Source organism: Lissotriton vulgaris, chromosome 10, assembly GCF_964263255.1.
Source record: "Lissotriton vulgaris chromosome 10, aLisVul1.2, whole genome shotgun sequence".
Taxonomy (NCBI): domain Eukaryota; kingdom Metazoa; phylum Chordata; class Amphibia; order Caudata; family Salamandridae; genus Lissotriton; species Lissotriton vulgaris.
The window spans coordinates 32306068-32327367 of NC_141698.1; the positions used below are offsets into that span (position 1 = coordinate 32306068).

Genomic DNA, 21300 nt, shown 5'->3' on the forward strand with positions numbered 1-21300 from the left:
AACCCCATATCTGCCGTCGAAAATTGGCTGTAATACTCGAGGGATGTCTTTGAATCCATGAGTTTCTGGAGCGCAATCCCGTGTAGTTCCTGTGACCAGGAGGCTGCTTTCTCCTCACCTGCTGCCCTGCTCGCTCTCTGACCTTATACACAAGAGGCATGTGACACGCATAGAAGCCCCGCACCACACACTAGCGGTATCAAACGTCTTCCCGCCCATTCCCAACTATGATGGACAGCTCACTCAAGGGACCTCGGCGCCTTTTGGCGCGGTGGCAAAGTTACAGGCACATGGTCAGTGGAGACAAATCATCTGGCCCTTTACGCAGTTGCAGTGTAGGAAAAGCACTAGACATTTACCCAACGAGGTAGCACTTACTGGATTAGCCAGTAGAAAGTACTCCAGTGCAAATCGCAAAAAAATCCGCGATTTCGCAGAATTTTTTTTGAGAATTTGCGGACCGCAGATCCGCAATTTCGCCCATACTTTTTTTGTTATAGGAAAATGTGCATGTCCCCCTTGTTCAATGATCGGCAGCTGTAGCTACAAGGCCACGTCACCTACTATGATTGATTGGCCCGTTTTGGGCTCGAGGTTACAAGAAGACCTCGAGCCGAGCCAGAGCCAGAGCCTGGCTTCTGGCTTCAGTTTTCAGTGGCTCACAAACTCCAGTATTATAGGCGGCGGATATTGCGTTTTGTTGCACTGCACTGTGCTGGGGGGAGGGGGAGCGATAATCCACCCTCCTGCCTGGCTTCTCCTGGCTTCGGAGCACGGCAACCATTTGCCCGCCCTCAGCAGCCCGGCTGCGCGGGGAGAGGAGGGATTATCTGCCAGCGTGAAAGGAAAGGGATTAGCGCTCCGTGATCGCCGGCTCACTCGAGGCGCAGTGAGAGCGCCGTGAGGTCACTCCCAGTCCCGGCCCCGGGTCACCCCGCGCTGCCTGCCCGGGTCATCGCCTCAAGGGGCCCGGCCTCGCCTCACCCTCTGCCCGCGGGAAGCGCCAAAAAAGAAACACCTTTCCATCTTCTTTTCACCCCAAACCCTCCTATCACAATTCAAGAAGGTTTCAGAGGGAACTGGAAGCCGAGAGCTGCCACACCCCCCTTTTTCACTCAGGAAGGCTGTTCCAGTCTGTAACAGGTATGAACCAATGGGGGGCAGGGAATAATGTAGCATTAATGCACCTTTTAGCGGTCATTATGATATGGTAATTGCCCGCTATGGAAGTTATGTATCTAAGGAAGAGGGGTGTGGTCAAGGTGAGGGCCAATTATATAAGAGCACGCGCTCTCGGAGCAATAGTGGTTTAGTAAAGTCCTCCAGGTAGTTTAATTAAAAAAACTAACATGACCTGCGTGCGTTCATCTAATGTACCTGGTAAACACCGGTGGTTGAATGAAAGGTAGTGAGTATAATATACCTGTCACCTGTGCCATCATAAAGCACTCCTTGGGAGCAGCCAATCAGCAGTGAAAGCCGCGAGACAGGCGCAGCATTATTGCATCACTCACCTCGGAGGCCTGAAGGCAGGCTTTTATTGCATGTTAGTGCCCCCACTGTAACAAATCTGATTGGTCAGCATATTGACTGCAGCTTCTGATATCAGCTCAATACAGAGTGAACCTGCTCAGCGCAGCAGCAGGGGGTTGGAACCTATTATGATATGCAAGAGACTGTCCCAATTTTTGGGGACTAGTTTAGACATTTTGCCATCTCAGGCCTTAATTCTTTGATCTTCTCTCTCACGATTCAGACATTCTAGACTTTCCCCCCAAATTGTTCATACTTTCCCACAAAATAAACGATGATATAAGCCTTTGCCAGCCGTGGTAAGCCTACATACGTATTAGGCCCAAGTGCAGACGGAGTCAGTGCAGGTAAAAGTACATTCACAGCTCTCTATTTGTAAGGGTCCCCTTGTGGGAGGCCTTGTTTCTGAGTTTCACAGTCGACCCCCCCCCCCCTTGCATTTAATGGTGAAGCCACGACTAAGACGGGCCTCTGTCCGTGGTAGCACTATCAGCAGAGAGGTCTGACATTGAATGGGCATGGAATGAATATTGAATATGTATTCCCCTTCAATATCCTGTTTTGTAGGTAACTTGTTTCACTGCTACTCCCCATACTTTATCTGCCCCATGCAAGGGAAACGTTCGATGTTGCTGTGTTGTCTCTGTTTGTGTTGTAAGCGTGCCCGCTGCTGCTGGTGGTGTATTTATTTAGTGCGCAGTAGAGCTCTGCACTGCTGCTCCTGTGCTGCTCCCCTTGTTTTTAGTATGTGAGTGAAGCTTGCCCTCTGCTGCTCCTGTGCTGCTCCACTTGTTTTTAGTATGCAAGTGAAGCTTGCCCTCTGCTGCTCCCGTGCTGCTCCCCTTGTTCTTAGAATGTGAGTGAAGCTTGCCCTCTGCTGCTCCTGTGCTGCTCCACTTGTTTTTAGTATGCGAGTGAAGCTTGCACTGCTGCTCTCTAGCCGCCCCTCCTGTGTGTATGAACGAAGCTTGCACTGCTCCTCCCGTGCTGCTCCCCTTGTTCTTAGTATGTGAGTGAAGCTTGCCCTCTGCTGCTCCTGTGCTGCTCCACTTGTTCTCAGTATGTGAGTGAAGCTTGCCCTCTGCTGCTCCTGTGCTGCTCCACTTGTTTTTAGTATGCAAGTGAAGCTTGCCCTCTGCTGCTCCCGTGCTGCTCCCCTTGTTCTTAGTATGTGAGTGAAGCTTGCCCTCTGCTGCTCCTGTGCTGCTCCACTTGTTTTTAGTATGCGAGTGAAGCTTGCACTGCTGCTCTCTAGCCGCCCCTCCTGTGTGTATGAACGAAGCTTGCACTGCTCCTCCCGTGCTGCTCCCCTTGTTCTTAGTATGTGAGTGAAGCTTGCCCTCTGCTGCTCCTGTGCTGCTCCACTTGTTCTCAGTATTTGAGTGAAGCTTGCCCTCTGCTGCTCCCGTGCTGCTCCCCTTGTTCTTAGTATGTGAGTGAAGCTTGCCCTCTGCTGCTCCTGTGCTGCTCCACTTGTTTTTAGTATGCAAGTGAAGCTTGCCCTCTGCTGCTCCCGTGCTGCCCCCCTTGTTCTTAGTATGTGAGTGAAGCTTGCCCTCTGCTGCTCCTGTGCTGCTCCACTTGTTTTTAGTATGCGAGTGAAGCTTGCACTGCTGCTCTCTAGCCGCCCCTCCTGTGTGTATGAACGAAGCTTGCACTGCTCCTCCCGTGCTGCTCCCCTTGTTCTTAGTATGTGAGTGAAGCTTGCCCTCTGCTGCTCCTGTGCTGCTCCACTTGTTCTCAGTATTTGAGTGAAGCTTGCCCTCTGCTGCTCCTGTGCTGCTCCACTTGTTTTTAGTATGCGAGTGAAGCTTGCACTGCTGCTCCTGTGCTGCTCCACTTGTTTTTAGTATGCAAGTGAAGCTTGCCCTCTGCTGCTGGTGGTGTATCTCTAGGGTGGGCGTCGAGCTCTGCACTGCGTCTCCCCAGCCGCCCCTCCTATGTGTGAACAAAGCTTGTACTGCTTCTCCCGTGCTGCTCCCCTTGTTCTATGTATGCGAGTGAAGCGTGCCCTCTGCTGCTGGTGGTGTATCTCTAGGGTGCGCAGTGGAGCTCTGCACTGCGTCTCCCCAGCAGCCCCTCCTGTGTGTACAGAGGTAGCTTGCCCTCTGCTCTCTAGCCGCCCCTCCTGTGTGTATGAACGAAGCTTGCACTGCTGCTCCCCTTGTTCTTATTATACGAGTGAAGCTTGCCCTCTGCTGCTGGGGGTATATCTTTGGGGTGCACAGTAGAGCTCTGCACTGCTTCTCCCCAGTCGCCCCTCCTGTGTGTATGAACGAAGCTTGCACTGCTGCTCCCCTTGTTCTTATTATACGAGTGAAGCTTGCCCTCGGCTGCTGGTGGTGTATCTCTGGGGTGCGCCGTAGAGCTCTGCACTGCGTCTCTCTAGCCGCCCCTCCTGTGTGTGTGAAGGAAGCTTGCACTGCTGCTCCCCTTGTTCTTATTATACGAGTGAAGCTTGCCCTCTGCTGCTGGGGGTGTATCTTTGGGGTGCACAGTAGAGCTCTGCACTGCGTCTCTCTAGCCGCCCCTCCTGTGTGTGTGAAGGAAGCTTGCACGGCTCCTCCCCTTGTTCTTATTATACGAGTGAAGCTTGCCCTCTGCTGCAGGGGTGTATCTCTATGGTGCACAGTAGAGCTCTGCACTGCGTCTCTCTAGCCGCCCCTCCTGTGTGTGTGAAGGAAGCTTGCACTGCTGCTCCCCTTGTTCTTATTATACGAGTGAAGCTTGCCCTCTGCTGCTGGGGGTGTATCGCTAGGGTGCACAGTAGAGCTCTGCACTGCTGCTCTCTAGCCGCCCCTCCTGTGTGTATGAACAAAGCTTGTCCTCTGCTGCTGGGGGTGTATCTCTGGGGTGCGCCGTAGAGCTCTGCACTGCGTCTCTCTAGCCGCCCCTCCTGTGTGTGTGAAGGAAGCTTGCACTGCTGCTCCCCTTGTTCTTATTATACGAGTGAAGCTTGCCCTCGGCTGCTGGTGGTGTATCTCTGGGGTGCGCCGTAGAGCTCTGCACTGCGTCTCTCTAGCCGCCCCTCCTGTGTGTGTGAAGGAAGCTTGCACTGCTGCTCCCCTTGTTCTTATTATACGAGTGAAGCTTGTCCTCGGCTGCTGGTGGTGTATCTCTGGGGTGCGCCGTAGAGCTCTGCACTGCGTCTCTCTAGCCGCCCCTCCTGTGTGTGTGAAGGAAGCTTGCACTGCTGCTCCCCTTGTTCTTATTATACGAGTGAAGCTTGCCCTCTGCTGCTGGGGGTATATCTTTGGGGTGCACAGTAGAGCTCTGCACTGCTTCTCCCCAGTCGCCCCTCCTGTGTGTATGAACGAAGCTTGCACTGCTGCTCCCCTTGTTCTTATTATACGAGTGAAGCTTGCCCTCGGCTGCTGGTGGTGTATCTCTGGGGTGCGCCGTAGAGCTCTGCACTGCGTCTCTCTAGCCGCCCCTCCTGTGTGTGTGAAGGAAGCTTGCACTGCTGCTCCCCTTGTTCTTATTATACGAGTGAAGCTTGCCCTCTGCTGCTGGGGGTGTATCTTTGGGGTGCACAGTAGAGCTCTGCACTGCTTCTCCCTAGCCGCCCCTCCTGTGTGTGTGAAGGAAGCTTGCACGGCTCCTCCCCTTGTTCTTATTATACGAGTGAAGCTTGCCCTCTGCTGCAGGGGTGTATCTCTATGGTGCACAGTAGAGCTCTGCACTGTGTCTCTCTAGCCGCCCCTCCTGTGTGTGTGAAGGAAGCTTGCACTGCTGCTCCCCTTGTTCTTATTATACGAGTGAAGCTTGCCCTCTGCTGCTGGGGGTGTATCTTTGGGGTGCACAGTAGAGCTCTGCACTGCATCTCCCTAGCCGCCCCTCTTGTGTGTATGATCGAAGCTTGCACTGCTGCTCCCGTGCTGCTCTCCTTGTTCTCAGTATACAAGTGAAGCTTGCCCTCTGCTACTGGGGGTATATCTTTGGGGTGCGCCGTAGAGCTCTGCACTGTGTCTCCCCAGCCGCCCCTCCTGTGTGTGTGAAGGAAGCTTGCACGGCTCCTCCCCTTGTTCTTATTATACAAGTGAAGCTTGCCCTCTGCTGCTGGGGGTGTATCTTTGGGGTGCCCAGTAGAGCTCTGCACTGCATCTCCCTAGCCGCCCCTCCTGTGTGTATGAACGAAGCTTGCACTGCTGCTCCCGTGCTGCTCTCCTTGTTCTCAGTATACGAGTGAAGCTTGCACTGCTGCTCCCGTGCTGCTCCCCTTGTTCTTATTATACGAGTGAAGCGTGCCCTCGGCTGCTGATGGTGTATCTCTAGGGTGCGCAGTAGAGCTCTGCACTGCGTCTCTCTAGCCGCCCCTCTTGTGTGTATGATCGAAGCTTGCACTGCTGCTCTCTAGCCGCCCCTCATGTGTGTATGAACGAAGCTTGCACTGCTGCTCCCCTTGTTCTTAGTATGCGAGTGAAGCTTGCCCTCTGCTGCTGGTGGTGTATCTCTAGGGTGCACAGTAGAGCTCTGCATGGCTTCTCCCTAGCCGCTCCTCCTCTGTGTGTGTGAGGAAAGCTTGCACTTCTGTGGCCTGGGATGTACCCGTTCTGTGTGTGAGACATGCTTGCACTGCTTCTACCTGTGATGTACTGGTTCTGTGTGAGGGAAGACTGCACTGATGCCTGTGTGAGGGTTCTGTGTCTGAGTAAAGATTGTAGTGCTCCTACCAGGGTTGTACTATGTCTGTGGGCGAGGAAAGCCTGCGGTGCTGCTACCTGTGATGTACCCGTGCTGTGAGTGAGCGAAGCTTGCACTGCTGCTAAGTGTGAATGACCAGTTTTGTGTGTGAGGGAAGCCTGCAGTGCTGCTACCTGTGATGTACCCGTGCTGTGAGTGAGCGAAGCTTGCACTGCTGCTAAGTGTGAATGACCAGTTTTGTGTGTGAGGGAAGCCTGCAGTGCTGCTACCTGTGATGTACCCGTGCTGTGAGTGAGCGAAGCTTGCACTGCTGCTAAGTGTGAATGACCAGTTTTGTGTGTGAGGGAAGCCTGCAGTGCTGCTACCTGGAATGTAACCGTTCTGCGTGTGAGACCAGCCTGCCCTGCTCCTACCTGTAACTGTAATGTCTATTTATCTATTCAATTATTTCAATATTTATTCATAATATACTCATTGATATATGTCATATTGATATGCTTTATTTAATAACAAACATCATGCATCTACTGTTACTGTTTGCCTCTCTAGATTCTGTTACCTATTTATTACCAATGTTGTTACTGTTTTATTCTCCTTATTCTCATGATGTACTCTCGTTGTAAAACTCAATAAAAAATGTCAACACAAAAAAGAATGTCAATAGGGCAGCCCCTCGTAGACCATGAGTTTGGCATTTAAGGGGGTGCCTATCTAGTCAGTTAGGAGTTACAAATACATAGGAATTTTATTTGATGATTGAGTCTCTTTTAAAGGACATTTTCATGTTTTAAGAGATACATCTGCTTCCTCCTTCTTTCCTCTTAAGTCATTATGTGACAATTTAATGCGCCCTACCCTTACTCAAAAAATTTGGGAGGTACCCTCATTCTTGGAAAAAGGATGGGTATAGACACTAAAACAAAAAACAAGGTTCCCTTCCCCTTCTATTCAGAAAACAGGAGGATTGAATCCTCTAACCTGATTGGTTAATTTGATTAGACAATGGCCATACTCTAATGAAATATTAAGACACATTTACCAGGTTGCTAAATTTACATATTAATATACACAATAATACACAATATAATAAATGTTCAATTAAACATACAGATTCAAAGGAATGTTCTATCAATTAAGTTCATTGAATAGAAGGAGAAGGGAACCTTGTTTTAATGTGCCCTTCCCATGACACTTAGTAAAAGTCATGAGGGCAAAATGAGTTCCTGCGATAGCCTATGGCTCAGTCATCATTCGAGGTCTGGATGCTAAATTATTGGCCCAGCTCCAAATCTAGGCTTTTAAATCTGTCTTCAAGATTCCAAAGAACATTGGCCATGCAGAAATTAGTTTGGAGTTTGGTCAACAAAGCCAAGTCTTAGTGAGACAAGCTGGATTTCTAAAAAGCTCACACTCTTTGTTTCTACAAGAGCCTTGCTCGCTGGCTAATCTGTGTTGGCAAGAAATTAGCAACTCTGATTATGCAAGTGTTTGGAGATGTCATTTATCAGTGTGCTTCAACACTTTCGACTGCCAGCCATCCAGGCTTCTAGAGAGGATTCAAGTTTCCTTCAAGAATCTTTTAAATTGAGAAACAAAGCTTCTCTCCTTTCTAGCTGATAAAGATGATTTGGCAGTCATTAAGTATGCTTGGACTGTAATTAACTCCTTAGAAAAACTGGAGGACCATCCAGCCTTACCTGCGGTCACATTCAGGGGCGGCTCGTCTGTTGAGGCGGAGGAGCGTCGCCCCACTGACCAAATCGCCCCCAGATATGGAAAAATAAAATGGTAATAAACGTAACTTATTCTTATTCAATTTTTCCAAACCCCATCCTGAGCCGAGCATCCGGGTAAGGCTTTCTGGTTTCTGTACCTGCCAGTCAGGCAGGAGCAGAAAGCAGTGATTGGCAGGGCACTTAGGTTTAAACTGTGCAGGTCTTTTTGGCCGGCTGTCTTGCGACGGCCAGCCAGACATGCGCAGTTTAAACCTCTTTAACTCAGCTGTCTTAGACAGCTGAACTAGAGACAACTTAGGGCTCCCGTGACCTCGGGAGCGGCGAGAGAGGCCACTCCGTCCAATCCTGCTGCCGCTATCATGCTGCGTAAAATCAGCACCAGAACGCCCTGGTCCCGCACTGCAGTCTGCCTGCCTGCCTGGACCCGGGTGAGGAGGACGTTGTGCCAGGATCAGGGCCGGACTGGGAACCCAAACCGGCCCGGCAAAGTGCTCGGCCGCCCCCCGGGGGAGGTTGGGGGTGCCACCGAGCTCTTTGCCGGGCCGGTTTTCGGACGATTTTGTTATAGGGCCGATTTTGCAGCTATGCTGCATAATCGGCCCTGTAACAAAAACGGCCCCCAGGAGCCCAACACCGGCCCCCATCCTTGCGGCGCACCGGGGGATTGCCTGGTGCCCGCAATGGCCAGTCCGGTCCTGGCCAGGATAGAAGGTAGGTGTGCTTTTTTGTTAATTTATTAGTAACTTTTATTGTTTTGCCTCCCGCCTCACTACTATCCTTACATGCCAGCCGCCACTGGTCACACTTTCCGCCTCGCATGAGGGATGCATTTTTCAAGTTAAGACTGGGCAGGTATTCAACTGAGGACGGTCCCCCAAGGTGGCTGTATCAATGGCCAACAACCTGTTGTAGACTTTGTGGTTATACCAATGAATCCTGATTGCACATAATTTGTGTTTGTCCACACCTACTACAAGCACAACAAACACTGTTAAAACCACTGCTCTTAAAAGCAGGTGGGATAACTTTACGCCGGGCCCTTATGCATTGTTTATCGGGCAGGTCAATACCTTACCAAGTTTCTAACCAAGGCGGACAGCACGTTGACATCTGAATTCTAAATGGCCAGCCTTTATTTTTGTGAAACTTTTAGCTGTTGTATGGGAAATCTTTGACTTTGGGAAATATGGATAGGAAGACAAGTGTTTCAGTACTACCATGAGTATGTTTTATAATTTTATTATTAATATGCACTAGATTAATGCATTTTGTCTCTGTGAAAATAGTATTTAACCAGACTCTCATCATTCAGTGGAGGAATTAGTTAAAAAATCGAACTGAATTTGGTTATTGTTCAAATGAACTATTGCATCATCTTTTCATTTAATTTCAAACTTTATTTCGGTCAAATAACCATAAAAGATGCATGTTAAAACATTTCCATTATCCATTTATCGACCAGTTAATTATAGTACACTTGGTGGGGCATTTGAGCACAGCTGCGCGATCCATTCTAATTATACAATTTAAGAGAGCTAAATAGCTTCAATAAATACGATAAAAATGTAAGGAAAATAAAAAGCTAAGCATTTTTAGGATAAAACCTTTTAAAATTCATCAGTCGCCAACCTACCAGTTTGGGAGAACACAATTGTCTATGTGTAGTAATATGTGCCGGTTCAAGGGATAAACGCCTTTCTACTATTTGAATCTCATGATTTAATAGAGATTCTGCCCTAATAATGAAATCATCCAATGTAGCAGCGGGTGATGGGCAAAAACTGGCACCCTCCCAGGAGCATATGAATGAAACTCACCAGACATAGCAGGTTTGCTCAGAAACAGAGTGAAATGTATTTAATGGTACCAAACGCATGCATCATTGCTAATTAGCAAGGAAGAAGTCAGATCTGCCACCTTAGGGGCTCTCAGACCGCTTCTTCCCAGAGTGACAAGTTTCTAGGTGTGATATACTGTATGCAATGCCATGTCATCGGAACTAGAATAAGGCACCAAGCCAAATATGGCTGACATGGATGTGCAATGTCTGCGCCATGCAAAACAGCCAGATATGTGCAGACCAGAAAGGCAGGCTCTGCACTGTGTGACACTTGCATATCATGTAGTCAAGACAAGCAAGGTGACCTGTAAGGGGGTACAGAATAGCTTGTTGAAGCTTGTCCAGTCAAGGTTAGATAGGAAGCCCTTTTGAGCTCCAGGCCTCATGTTAATGTGACCTTATCTAAGAATGATATCTTTTGAAGTGCATACGCATGGATTTATACGGATATTCATATTTTACAACAATCCCCCCTTTTGGATAGACATTAATGTAAAACCAAAATATATATATATGTATATGTAGGAAACATTAGTTACATATCTTTGGATGGCATTAGACAGTCTTTGCATACAATGCATGAATTGTCACATTGATACATCTTGATGAGATCAATATTATATCAGCAGGCTGTTGTGATACCAGCAGTAAGTGTCCAACAAATATTTTTCTCTGTGCAATGCATAGTGCTAAAGTGTCACTCAGTTCTTGGGCACTTTTTGCAAGTGTCAGTAATTTAAAGGCATGCAGTGAGCGGTTGTCTGTTTCTCTTCCTGGTCCGCAGCCGTCTTGTTCAGGGGCAGTGTCATGGACCTGCCCTGCGTGGTCCTCTTCAGTCTATTTTTTTTTTTTTTGCAGGTGCACACCATCATGTGTACTTCACTCAACAGCATCAGTGGATGTAGATGTCGTGTCCCTCTGACACTTTATGATGGGCCCTCATGGATCATGGAAATGGTCTGGTCTGTCCTCTTCTTGACTGCTGTTTTGCTCAGGTCCTCCGGTGACAGATGGTCATCACTTTCTGGTACCGTCCTCTCAGGCGTTGGGACGCTGCCTTGCATCTTCTCCTCTCAATCCATTCATGGCGTTGGTTCACCGTCAGTGGTACAGTCCACCTAAAATTAAAAGAAACAGCTTTTATTTTTCTCGCAATGACCATGTATCCATAATCACTTTACAAGTCTTTGCCACATTGCAGGCAGTCCTAAATTCAGAGCACCTGGCCCTTTCAGGAATGTTCCATCAGTTTCTTTTACTAATAATGTATTTCTTTATTTTTATTTTTATTTTGGAGTTCATTTACTCTTCCTGGCCTCAAGTTGGAGGGTGGTATGGGGTATGCATGTTATACTTTATTTCCCAAAACCAACTTCTTCAGCATAAATGTAGTCACTAAGTGATCTCCTTTTATCGCTATTTATGCCCTGGTGGGTCCCTAACCTTGGAGAGATGGCTTTACTGAAGTACTGCGCCTCAGTTGCTGCATTTTTCTTCCCTGTTGGATACACCTCCATTCATTTTGAAAACATATCCACCCACACCTGCAAATATTTAAATCCATTCACTGGGAAGCAACATGTATCTACGCATTCATCCTCCCTTGTGCAATATCAGAGGGTGCCTGCTCCAGTCTTGTAAGGGAAATGAACATACTGCGTGGGGACACAGGCCTCTATCTCATCCTGGTATGCCCATACTCTCTTCATTATTCAGCTCACATCCATCATCAATCCTCCCTCTATGTTCATCTGTTGTTGGAGACCATTGTTCTTCCTTTACATTAGCTTACAACAATTGTCTCTGAATGAGCTGTATGTTTGGAATGCTTTGTTTATTAGTCCCATCTGCACTGGCTGTAACATGCTTTCATTTAATGCTGTGTCAGCAATGGCATCATCTTTGGCTATCTTAGTATTAGCTCCTGTGTATGCTTCACATTTTATTACCGCTATCCTAGTGTATAATAGTATTGCTTTTATCAAGATCCTTAATAAAGGACCATTTTTAATAAGGCGCCCTGCTTCTGTTATGCATCCGTGGTACTTCCACAGCTGGCCACAAATAAGAACTGCAAAGCATAATGTGAGTCAGTTTAAATGTGAACAGTTTTACCCTTTGACTAGTATTCATGCTTTGTCACAGCACACAGCTCAGCTTATTGGGTTGATGTTCCAAGTGGCAGAGCTGCAACTCAGCTATTGCTATAGCATACCCTGCTCTGTAATCAGTGCCTATCAGTCTGCAGGAGGTACCATCAGTGTACCACTCCTATAGCCTAACTTTTTTAATGGTGTCTAATGTTGGCTTGGTGCCGTTTTCTACAATCTCAACACCAACTTACTTGGGGGTCTTATCTTTCTCTAAGAGAATGGATCTCATCAGAATAACCTATTACAGGTAAGACTTTTGCCAAATTAACAGGTGGGCATCTTACATGGTGCCATTATAACCTGTGTGCCTGCTAGCAGAAAAATGTTGTCGATCCAGACAGCAACAACTGCACCAAATATGGCACCTAGACAATACAGGTATAGTCCAACACAATGAGAGCCGTCCTCTCCACCATCACAGCTGCGGATCCCTAATCACTGCAGAAAGCAAAGTCACATAGTTGTGTCTCACAGGCCTTTCTTTTCCAGCTGTGTCAGCACACCATTGGCAGCATCACTACTTTTGAAATGTTATTTTGCTCTGAAACAGAGATGGAAAGGCAGTTTGAAGTCAGGCAGACCAGCAGTCCCCATGATGGCGCAGCACACAATGTCTCTTTCAATTTCTTGAAACAGTTTGCAAGTTCACTTTGTAACAGTCATAGCATCTGCATTCATTATCCATTGATGGCAGCAGTTCATTATCCCCAGGAAGGACATCATTCCTTTCTTGGTGGGATAAAACTCCCAAAGGGTCTCGCCATTTGTCAATATTTATTGACATAAAGTAACTTAGTTACTTATCACTCACCTGCTTCACTACTCCTTATATGTGTAGGTACACATACATTATGCTCTAGCTGCTCCACTTGTTCTCAGTATTTGAGTGAAGCTTGCCCTCTGCTCCTCCCGTGCTGCTCCCCTTGTTCTTAGTATGCGAGTGAAGCTTGCTCTCTGCTGCTCCTGTGCTGCTCCACTTGTTTTTAGTATGCAAGTGAAGCTTGCCCTCTGCTGCTCCCGTGCTGCTCCACTTGTTTTTAGTATGCGAGTGAAGCTTGCACTGCTGCTCCTGTGCTGCTCCACTGCTGCTCCTGTGCTACTCCACTTGTTTTTAGTATGCAAGTGAAGCTTGCCCTCTGCTGCTGGTGGTGTATCTCTAGGGTGCACAGTAGAGCTCTGCACTGCGTCCCTCTAGCCGCCCCTCCTGTGTGTGTGAACGAAGATTGCACTGCTGCTCTCTAGCTGCCCCTCATGTGTGTATGAACGAAGCTTGCACTGCTTCTCCCCAGCCGCCCCTCCTGTGTGTGTGAAGGAAGCTTGCACTGCTGCTCCCCGTGCTGCTCCCCTTGTTCTTAGTATGCAAGTGAAGCGTGCCCTCGGCTGCTGGTGGTGTATCTCTAGGGTGCGCAGTGGAGCTCTGCACTGTTTCGCTCTAGCCGCCCTCCTGTGTGTGAACGAAGCTTGCACTGCTGCTCCCGTGCTGCTCCCCTTGATCTTAGTATGCGGGTGAAGCGTGCCCTCGACTGCTGGTGGTGTATCTCTAGGGTGCACAGTAGAGCTCTGCACGGCTTCTCCCTAGCCGCCCCTCCTGTGTGTATGAATGAAGCTTACACTGCTGCTCTATAGCCGCCCCTCTTGTGTGTATGATCGAAGCTTGCACTGCTGCTCTCTAGCCACCCCTCATGTGTGTATGAACGAAGCTTGCACTGCTTCTCCCCAGCCGCCCCTCCTGTGTGTGTGAAGGAAGCTTGCACTGCTGCTCCCGTGCTGCTCTCCTTGTTCTCAGTATACGAGTGAAGCGTGCCCTCTGCTGCTGGGGGTGTATCTCTAGGGTGCACAGTAGAGTCTGCACTGCTTCTCCCGTGCTTCTCTCTAGCCGCCCCTCCTGTGTGTATGAACGAAGCTTGCACTGCTGCTCCCGTGCTGCTCTCCTTGTTCTCAGTATGCGAGTGAAGCATGCCTTCTGCTGCTAGTGGTGTATCTCTAGGGTGCACAGTAGAGCTCTGCACGGCTTCTCCCTAGCCGCCCCTCCTGTGTGTATGAATTTATTTATTTATTTATTTAGCATACTTATAGAGCGCAGACCTGTCACCCAGAGGGCATCCTGGCGCTTTGATCAGAGAACCCCCGCACTAGACAAGCACAGATGCACAACCATTACTTGGGAAAGAGATAAGTCTTTAAAGCCTTCCTGAACGGAAGATAGTCCTGGTAGCTCCTGAGAGTGAGTGGGAGAGAATTCCACAATTTGGCTGCCGCCACTCTAAAGGAGCGGCCGCCCATCCTCACTCTTTGAAACCTAGGCACCACCAGAAGGTGAGCCGATGACGACTGCAAAAGCCGTGGGGCAGAATACCATGCAAACATGTTTTGTAACGGGATAGGGCCCAGGAGGTGTACCGCTCTAAACACCAAACAGGCCGCTTTAAATTGGACCCGTAGATCTACCGGGAGCCAATGCAGATCACGAAGCGCAAGAGTAGAAGAGCTAGATCTGGGTCGTGAGAGGGCCAGTTTAGCAGCCATATTCTGCACCCTCTGCAGCTTCCCTATCAAGTTTTTTGGGGCCCCCAGGAGAAGACCATTACAATAATCAAGCCGACTTAAAATGGTCCCACGGACTTTTTCCGGCCTTGACTGGGCGGGGAGCAGAGGCAAAACTCTGCGTAGCATACGGAGCAGCATCATACATGTTCCCGTGGTTTTATTGACATGTAGGTCTAGTTGTAAGTTAGGGCCAAACATGACCCCTAAATTACGAGCTGACTCCGATGCCAACACTGGTTCGGAAAAAGTGCTAGGCCAGAAATCGGTGGGTAGAGCCCGCGGGATCCGATCAGTGGAACAGTGGAGCACCTCCGTCTTCGAGCTATTGAATTGCAAAGAATTTGCTCGAAGCCAATCCGCTGTGGCTGCCATACAGCGATGGAAGTTGCTCAGTGAGATCGCATTGGTCCCTTCCAAGGAAAACACCAGCTGAGTGTCATCGGCATAATTAAATGCCGAGACCCCAAAAGATTTTATTAGCTGGACAAGTGGACGAAGGTACAGGTTGAACAATATCGGGCTGATGGCCGAGCCCTGTGGCACCCCCTGTCCGATTTTCCTTGGCTCCGAGCTGAAAGGCGGAAGTGACACCAGCTGTTGCCTGCCCTCAAGATATGAAATCAGCCAGTCTCTGGCCCCCTCGCAAATCCCGCACTCTTCCAGCCTCCGAGCCAGGGTCCGATGGCAGACCGTGTCGAACGCGGCCGACATGTCGAGCAGCACCAAAAAGGCTGCCCGACCACTGTCGACACGCGAACGCAGATTGTCCAGCACGGTCACAAGTGCGGTCTCCGTCCCATGACCAGGTCGGAAGCCAAACTGGTCCTCATCGAACCACCCAATATGTTCCAGGTAGCCGGAAAGAGAGCGAGTTACCCACTTCTCCAAGATCTTAATTGGAAAGGGAAGTAAGGAGATCGGCCTATAGTTGGAAAGGCCGGCTGGATCCAAGGTTGGCTTTTTTAGCAGAGGCGACACCACTGCTAGCTTCCAGCAATCTGGGACAGACGCCGATTTCAGAGATTGCAGACAGATTGAAAACAAAGGCGGAAACAATTCTTCATGAAAAGTCTTCCAAAATTTGGGGGGCAGTGGGTCAAGCGGGGATCCAGATGACACCGTGAAAGCCGTTTTACAAAATTCTTCAAAGGACGGGAGGGGGAAAGAGTTCAACCGTGGTGGACTGGGTGAGGTGCTCAAGTCCCCCGACCCAGAGGCCAAGACGGCCGTCTGGGGTCGACTGGGTGAGCAGCCCGGAGCTCCCAGATCAGAGACTCCAGTGTGCATCTGGGGTCGACTGGGCTGCTCCCCCGGAGCTCCCACACCAACCGGCTGGGGTCGACTGGGTGAGCTGCCCGGAGCTCCCAGATCAGAGACACCAGTATGCGTCTGGGGTCGACTGGGCTGCTCCCCCGGAGCTCCCATACCCAACGGTTGGGGTCGACTGGGTGAGCCGTTCGGAGCACCCAGATCGAAAGCGCCAGTGACCGTCTGGGGTCGGCTGGGCTGCTCCCCCGGAGCTCCCACCACGACCTGCTGGGGTCGACTGGGTGAGCTACCCGGGGCTCCACGCCCCCTGTCAGCGAGGCTAGCAGGGCAGGCCTCCTCAGTTGCAGGAAGTGTTAGGCCAGCCAGGATCTTGGCGGTCTTCTCCTCGAAAGCCAACGCCAGCGAGTCGCATAAAGCCTGAGAGGCCCGCACTGAGTTAGCCGCACAGACCGGGTGGGACAAGTCCTTGACAATTTTAAACAGGGCTTGAGATTTATTAGGCGCCTGTAATAAGGACGTTTGTATAAAGGTCGCCTTAGCCTGCTTGATCTGCTCCTTATAACCTCTCAGTGCAAGTCTAAACAAGACTTTAGCCGAGGGGGAATACTCCCTTCTCCATGCTCTCTCTGCCCGTTTACAGCTCAGCTTCAGGTGTTGTAGCTCCACCGTATACCAAGGAAAGGCCCGATTCACCCTCGCTCTTGCTTTCCGAAGTGGCACGATGTTATCGAGTGACTCGGTAATAGACCGGCAGAAGGAGGAGTAGCTGTCTTCCACTGAGTTCCTCAGGGCAAAATTGGCAGATATCAAAGGGGGCAGAGGGGCTAGACTGAGCAGTTTGGACCACGGTCGACCCACTTGCGAGAGTCCTACCCCTGCAACCTCCGGGGGGTTATTCCCAAGGCATAGGGAGAAGACCACCAGCGCGTGATCCGTCCAGCATTGGACTAGGATGTCAATGATCGCCGCTAAGTGGGCGCCTGCGAAAATAAGGTCGAGCATATGACCGCCCCTATGAGTCGAGGAGCCAACCAGTTGTTGCAGATGGATGTCGGCCAAAGCTTGGCAGAGTGAAGTAAACGCTCCATCTGAAGGACCCCCCTGCCAGAGATTAAAATCTCCCAGGACGAGCAGATTAGAATGAGTATTAGAAAGATCATACACTAAGTCCAGGAACTCCGGCAGCGAAGAGGCCGAGCCCGGCGGTCTGTAACATAACACGCCAGATAACAGCGTTCTCTCTGGGTTACTGAACGAGAAGCCCATGAGCTCAAAACCCAAAACTTCGCTGATTTTAAGCTGGGAAACATCCAACTGTTCGCGGAAGATGATACCAATTCCGCCGCCACGATTCAGTGGGCGCGGAGTGTGAATAATTTTGAAACCCGGGGGACAAGCCAGGCCTAGTTCAACTAGGCAGTCCTCCCGAGTCCAAGTCTCCGTCATAAACAACACATCCAACCCGGAGGATTCAACCAAAAAGGCGATCTCCGTGTGGTGCTTGCAGAGTGAACGCACATTAAGCAAACCACATATAAGTGGCTGGGGCGGCGAGCGGGAAATGGATCCGAGTGTCGAGGGGTCATCCGGTGGTTTCAGAGCACACAGGTCTGAATGAGAGTAGGCCAGAGGGGAAGAGTGCAAGTGGCCAGAGGCAGCGGCCCCTTGCGCGTCCGTTACGCGAACGGGCGCAAACGGGCTTACCTCTGGCGAACCTCCGGCGCGTCTACGGCGCGTCCGCTGCGCGCCTGTCCAGCCGCCATGTTAAGAAGCCTGACCAAAAGGTCACGTGGATCCTGGCAGGGCGAGTGGCTCTCCCTCAGCAAAGATGGCGCTCCCACAAGAGAGAGCTTTCCCCAATCCAAAATGGCGCTCTCCAATCGATGAATGAAGCTTACACTGCTGCTCTATAGCCGCCCCTCTTGTGTGTATGATCGAAGCTTGCACTGCTGCTCTCTAGCCGCCCCTCTTGTGTGTATGATCGAAGCTTGCACTGCTTCTCCCCAGCCGCTCCTCCTGTGTGTGTGTGAAGGAAGCTTGCACTGCTGCTCCCGTGCTGCTCCCCTTGTTCTTATTATATGAGTGAAGCGTGCCCTCTGCTGCTGGGGGTGTATCTCTAGGGTGCACAGTAGAGTCTTCACTGCTTCTCCCGTGCTTCTCTCTAGCCGCCCCTCCTGTGTGTATGAACGAAGCTTGCACTGCTGCTCCCGTGCTGCTCCCCTTGTTCTTAGTATGCGAGTGAAGCGTGCCCTCGGCTGCTGGTGGTGTATCTCTAGGGTGCAAATTAGAGCTCTGCACGGCTTCTCCCTAGCCGCCCCTCCTCCTGTGTGTGTGAACGAAGCTTGCACTGCTGCTCCCCTTGTTCTTAGTATGCGAGTGAAGCTTGCCCTCGGCTGCTGGTGGTGTATCTCTAGGGTGCACAGTAGAGCTCTGCACTGCTTCTCCCCAGCCGCTCCTCCTCTGTGTGTGTGAGGAAAGCTTGCACTTCTGTGGCCTGGGATGTACCCGTTCTGTGTGTGAGACATGCTTGCACTGCTTCCACCTGTGATGTACTGGTTCTGTGTGTGAGGGAAGACTGCACTGATGCCTGTGTGAGGGTTCTGTGTCTGAGCAAAGAATGCAGTGCTCCTGCCAGGGTTGTACTATGTCTGTGTGTGAGGAAAGCCTGCATTGCTGCTACCTGTGATGTACCTGTGCTGTGAGTGAGTGAAGCTTGCACTGCTGCTAAGTGTGAGTTACCAGTTTTGTGTGTGAGGGAAGCCTGCACTTCTGCTGCCTGGCATGTACCCGTTCTGTGTGTGAGACCAGCCTGCCCTGCTCCTACCTGTATTGTCTATTTATCTATTCAATTATTTCAATATTTATTCATAATATACTTACTTATATATCTCATATTGATATGCTTTATTTAATAACAAACGTCATGCATCTACTGTTACTTTTTGCCTCTCTAGATTCTGTTACCTATTTATTACCAATGTTGTTACTGTTTTATTCTCCTTATTCTCATGATGTACTCTCGTTGTAAAACTCAATAAAAAACGTCAACACAAAAAAGAATGTCAATAGGGCAGCCCCCCGTAGACCACGAGTTTGGCATTTAAGGGGGGTGCCTATCTAGTCAGTTAGGAGTTACAAATACATAGGCATTTTATTTGATGATTGAGTCTCTTTTAAAGGACATTTTCATGTTTTAAGAGATACATCTGCTTGTAAATGTTGTAAATATTTTTGTACTTGTATAGCGCGCAGCTACCCGCAGTGGGTTTCCCGGCGCTTGTACGAATACTGCAAGGGAACCCTTCCTGGCTTTCCCTGTGAAGTGTCCACTCCTGGGCACCCCCATGGAGCAGACCAGGCATCCCTCGCGTTGAGGGGGCCATTGTGGAGATTAAGCAAGCTATTGCCCAGAGTTGCAGCGTGGGACCCATGATCGGAATAGGCACTGAGGCGAGAATATCCGGTCAGGGGAATTAATGAGCCCGAGACCTGCCGGGGCAGGAATCCTGGTCCCTGGCCAGAGCTCTGCATCGAGGTCTGCCTGCTCTAACCATTGAGCCACACTTCTCCACTTCCTCCTTCCTCCTTCTTTGCACTTAAGTCATTATGTGACAATTTAATGAACCCTACCCTTACTCCCAAAAATTGAGTTACCCTAATTCTTGGACAAAAGGATGGGTATAGACACTAAAACAAAAAACAAGGTTCCCTTCCCCTTCTATTCAGAAAACAGGAGGATTGAATCCTCTAACCTGATTGGTTAATTTGATTAGACAATGGCCATACTCTAATGAAATATTAAGACACATTTACCAGGTTGCTAAATTTACATATTAATATACACAATAATACACAATATAATAAATGTTCAATTAAACATACAGATTCAAAGGAATGTTCTATTAATTAAGTTAATTGAATAGAAGGAGAAGGAACCTTGTTTTAATGTGCCCTTCCCATGACACTTAGTAAAAGTCATGAGGGCAAAATGAGTTCCTGCGATAGCCTATGGCTCAGTCATCATTCGAGGTCTGGATGCTAAATTATTGGCCCAGCTCCAAATCTAGGCTTTTAAATCTGTCTTCAAGATTCCAAAGAACATTGGCCATGCAGAAATTAGTTTGGAGTTTGGTCTACAAAGCCAAGTCTTAGTGAGACAAGCTGGCTTTCTAAAACGCTCACACTCTTTGTTTCTACAAGAGCCTGGCTCGCTGGCTAATCTGTGTTGGCAAGAAATTAGCAACTCTGATTATGCAAGTGTTTGGAGATCTCATTTATCAGTGTGCTTCCACACTTTCGACCACCAGCCATCCAGGCTTCTAGAGATGATTCAAGTTTCCTTCAAGAATCTTTTAAATTGAACAACAAAGCTTTTCTCCTTTCTAGCTGATAAAGTTGATTTTGCAGTCATTAAGTATGCTTGGACTGTAATTAACTCCTTTGAAAAACTGGAGGACCATCCAGCCTTACCTGCGGTCACATTCAGGGGCGGCTCCTCTGTTGAGGCGGAGGAGCGGCGCCCCACTGACCAAATTGCCCCCAGATATGGAAAAATAAAATGGTAATAAACGTAATTTATTCTTATTCAATTTTTCCAAACCCCATCCTGAGCCGAGAATCCGGGTAAGGCTTTCTGGTTTCTGTACCTGGCAGTCAGGCAGGAGCAGAAAGCAGTGATTGGCAGGGCACTTAGGTTTAAACTGTGCAGGTCTTTTTTGGCCGGCTGTCTTGCGACGGCCAGCCAGACATGCACAGTTTAAACCTCTCTAACTCAGCTGTCTTAGAAAGCTGAACTAGAGACAACTTAGGGCTCCCGTGCCCTCTGGAACGGCGAGAGAGGCCACTCCGTCCAATCCTGCTGCCGCTATCATGCTGCGTAAAATCACCACCAGAACTTCCTGGTCCCGCACTGGAGCCTGCCTGGACCCGAGTGAGGAGGACGTCGTGCCAGGATCGAAGGTAGGTGTGTTTTTTTGTTTATTTATTAGTAACTTTTATTGTTTTGCCTCCCGCCTCACTACTATCCGTACATGCCAGCCGCCACTGGCCACACTTTCCGCCTCGCAAGAGGGATGCATTTCTCAAGTTAAGACTGGGCAGGTATTCAACTAAGGAAGGTCCCCCAAGGTGGCTGTTTCAATGGTCAACAACCTGTTGTAGACTTTGTGGTTATACAAATGAATCCTGATTGCACATAGTTTGTGTTGGTCCACACCTACTACAAGCACAACAAACACTGTTAAAACCACTGCTCTTAAAAGCAGGTGGGAGAACTTTACGCCGGGCCGTTATGCATTGTTTATCGGGCAGGTTAATACCTTTAATCTGCCAATTTATCAAGTTTTTAACCAAGGCGGAGAGCATGTTGACATCTGAATTCTAAATGACCAGCCTTTATTTTTGTGAAACTTTTAGCTGTTGTATGGGAAATCTTTGACCTTGGGAAATATGGATAGGAAGACAAGTGTTTCAGTACTACCATGAGTATGTTTTATTGTTTTATTATTAATATGCACTAGATTAATGCATTTTTGTCTCTGTGAAAATAATATTTAACCAGACTCTCTCATCATTCGGT

General features: G+C 49.2%; 1 protein-coding gene across 1 annotated transcript in view; it reads left to right on the plus strand.

Annotated features, from left to right (window-relative positions):
- The first annotated feature begins 833 nt into the window (after positions 1–833).
- The window catches only part of LOC147684424 (catechol O-methyltransferase-like), a 195297-nt gene continuing 174830 nt past the window's right edge, over positions 834–21300 (plus strand). Inside the window, exon 1 of the mRNA XM_086940354.1 lies at positions 834–1143. The gene's annotated coding sequence lies outside the window, so the exon portion shown is untranslated. The remainder of the gene's footprint in view (positions 1144–21300) is intronic.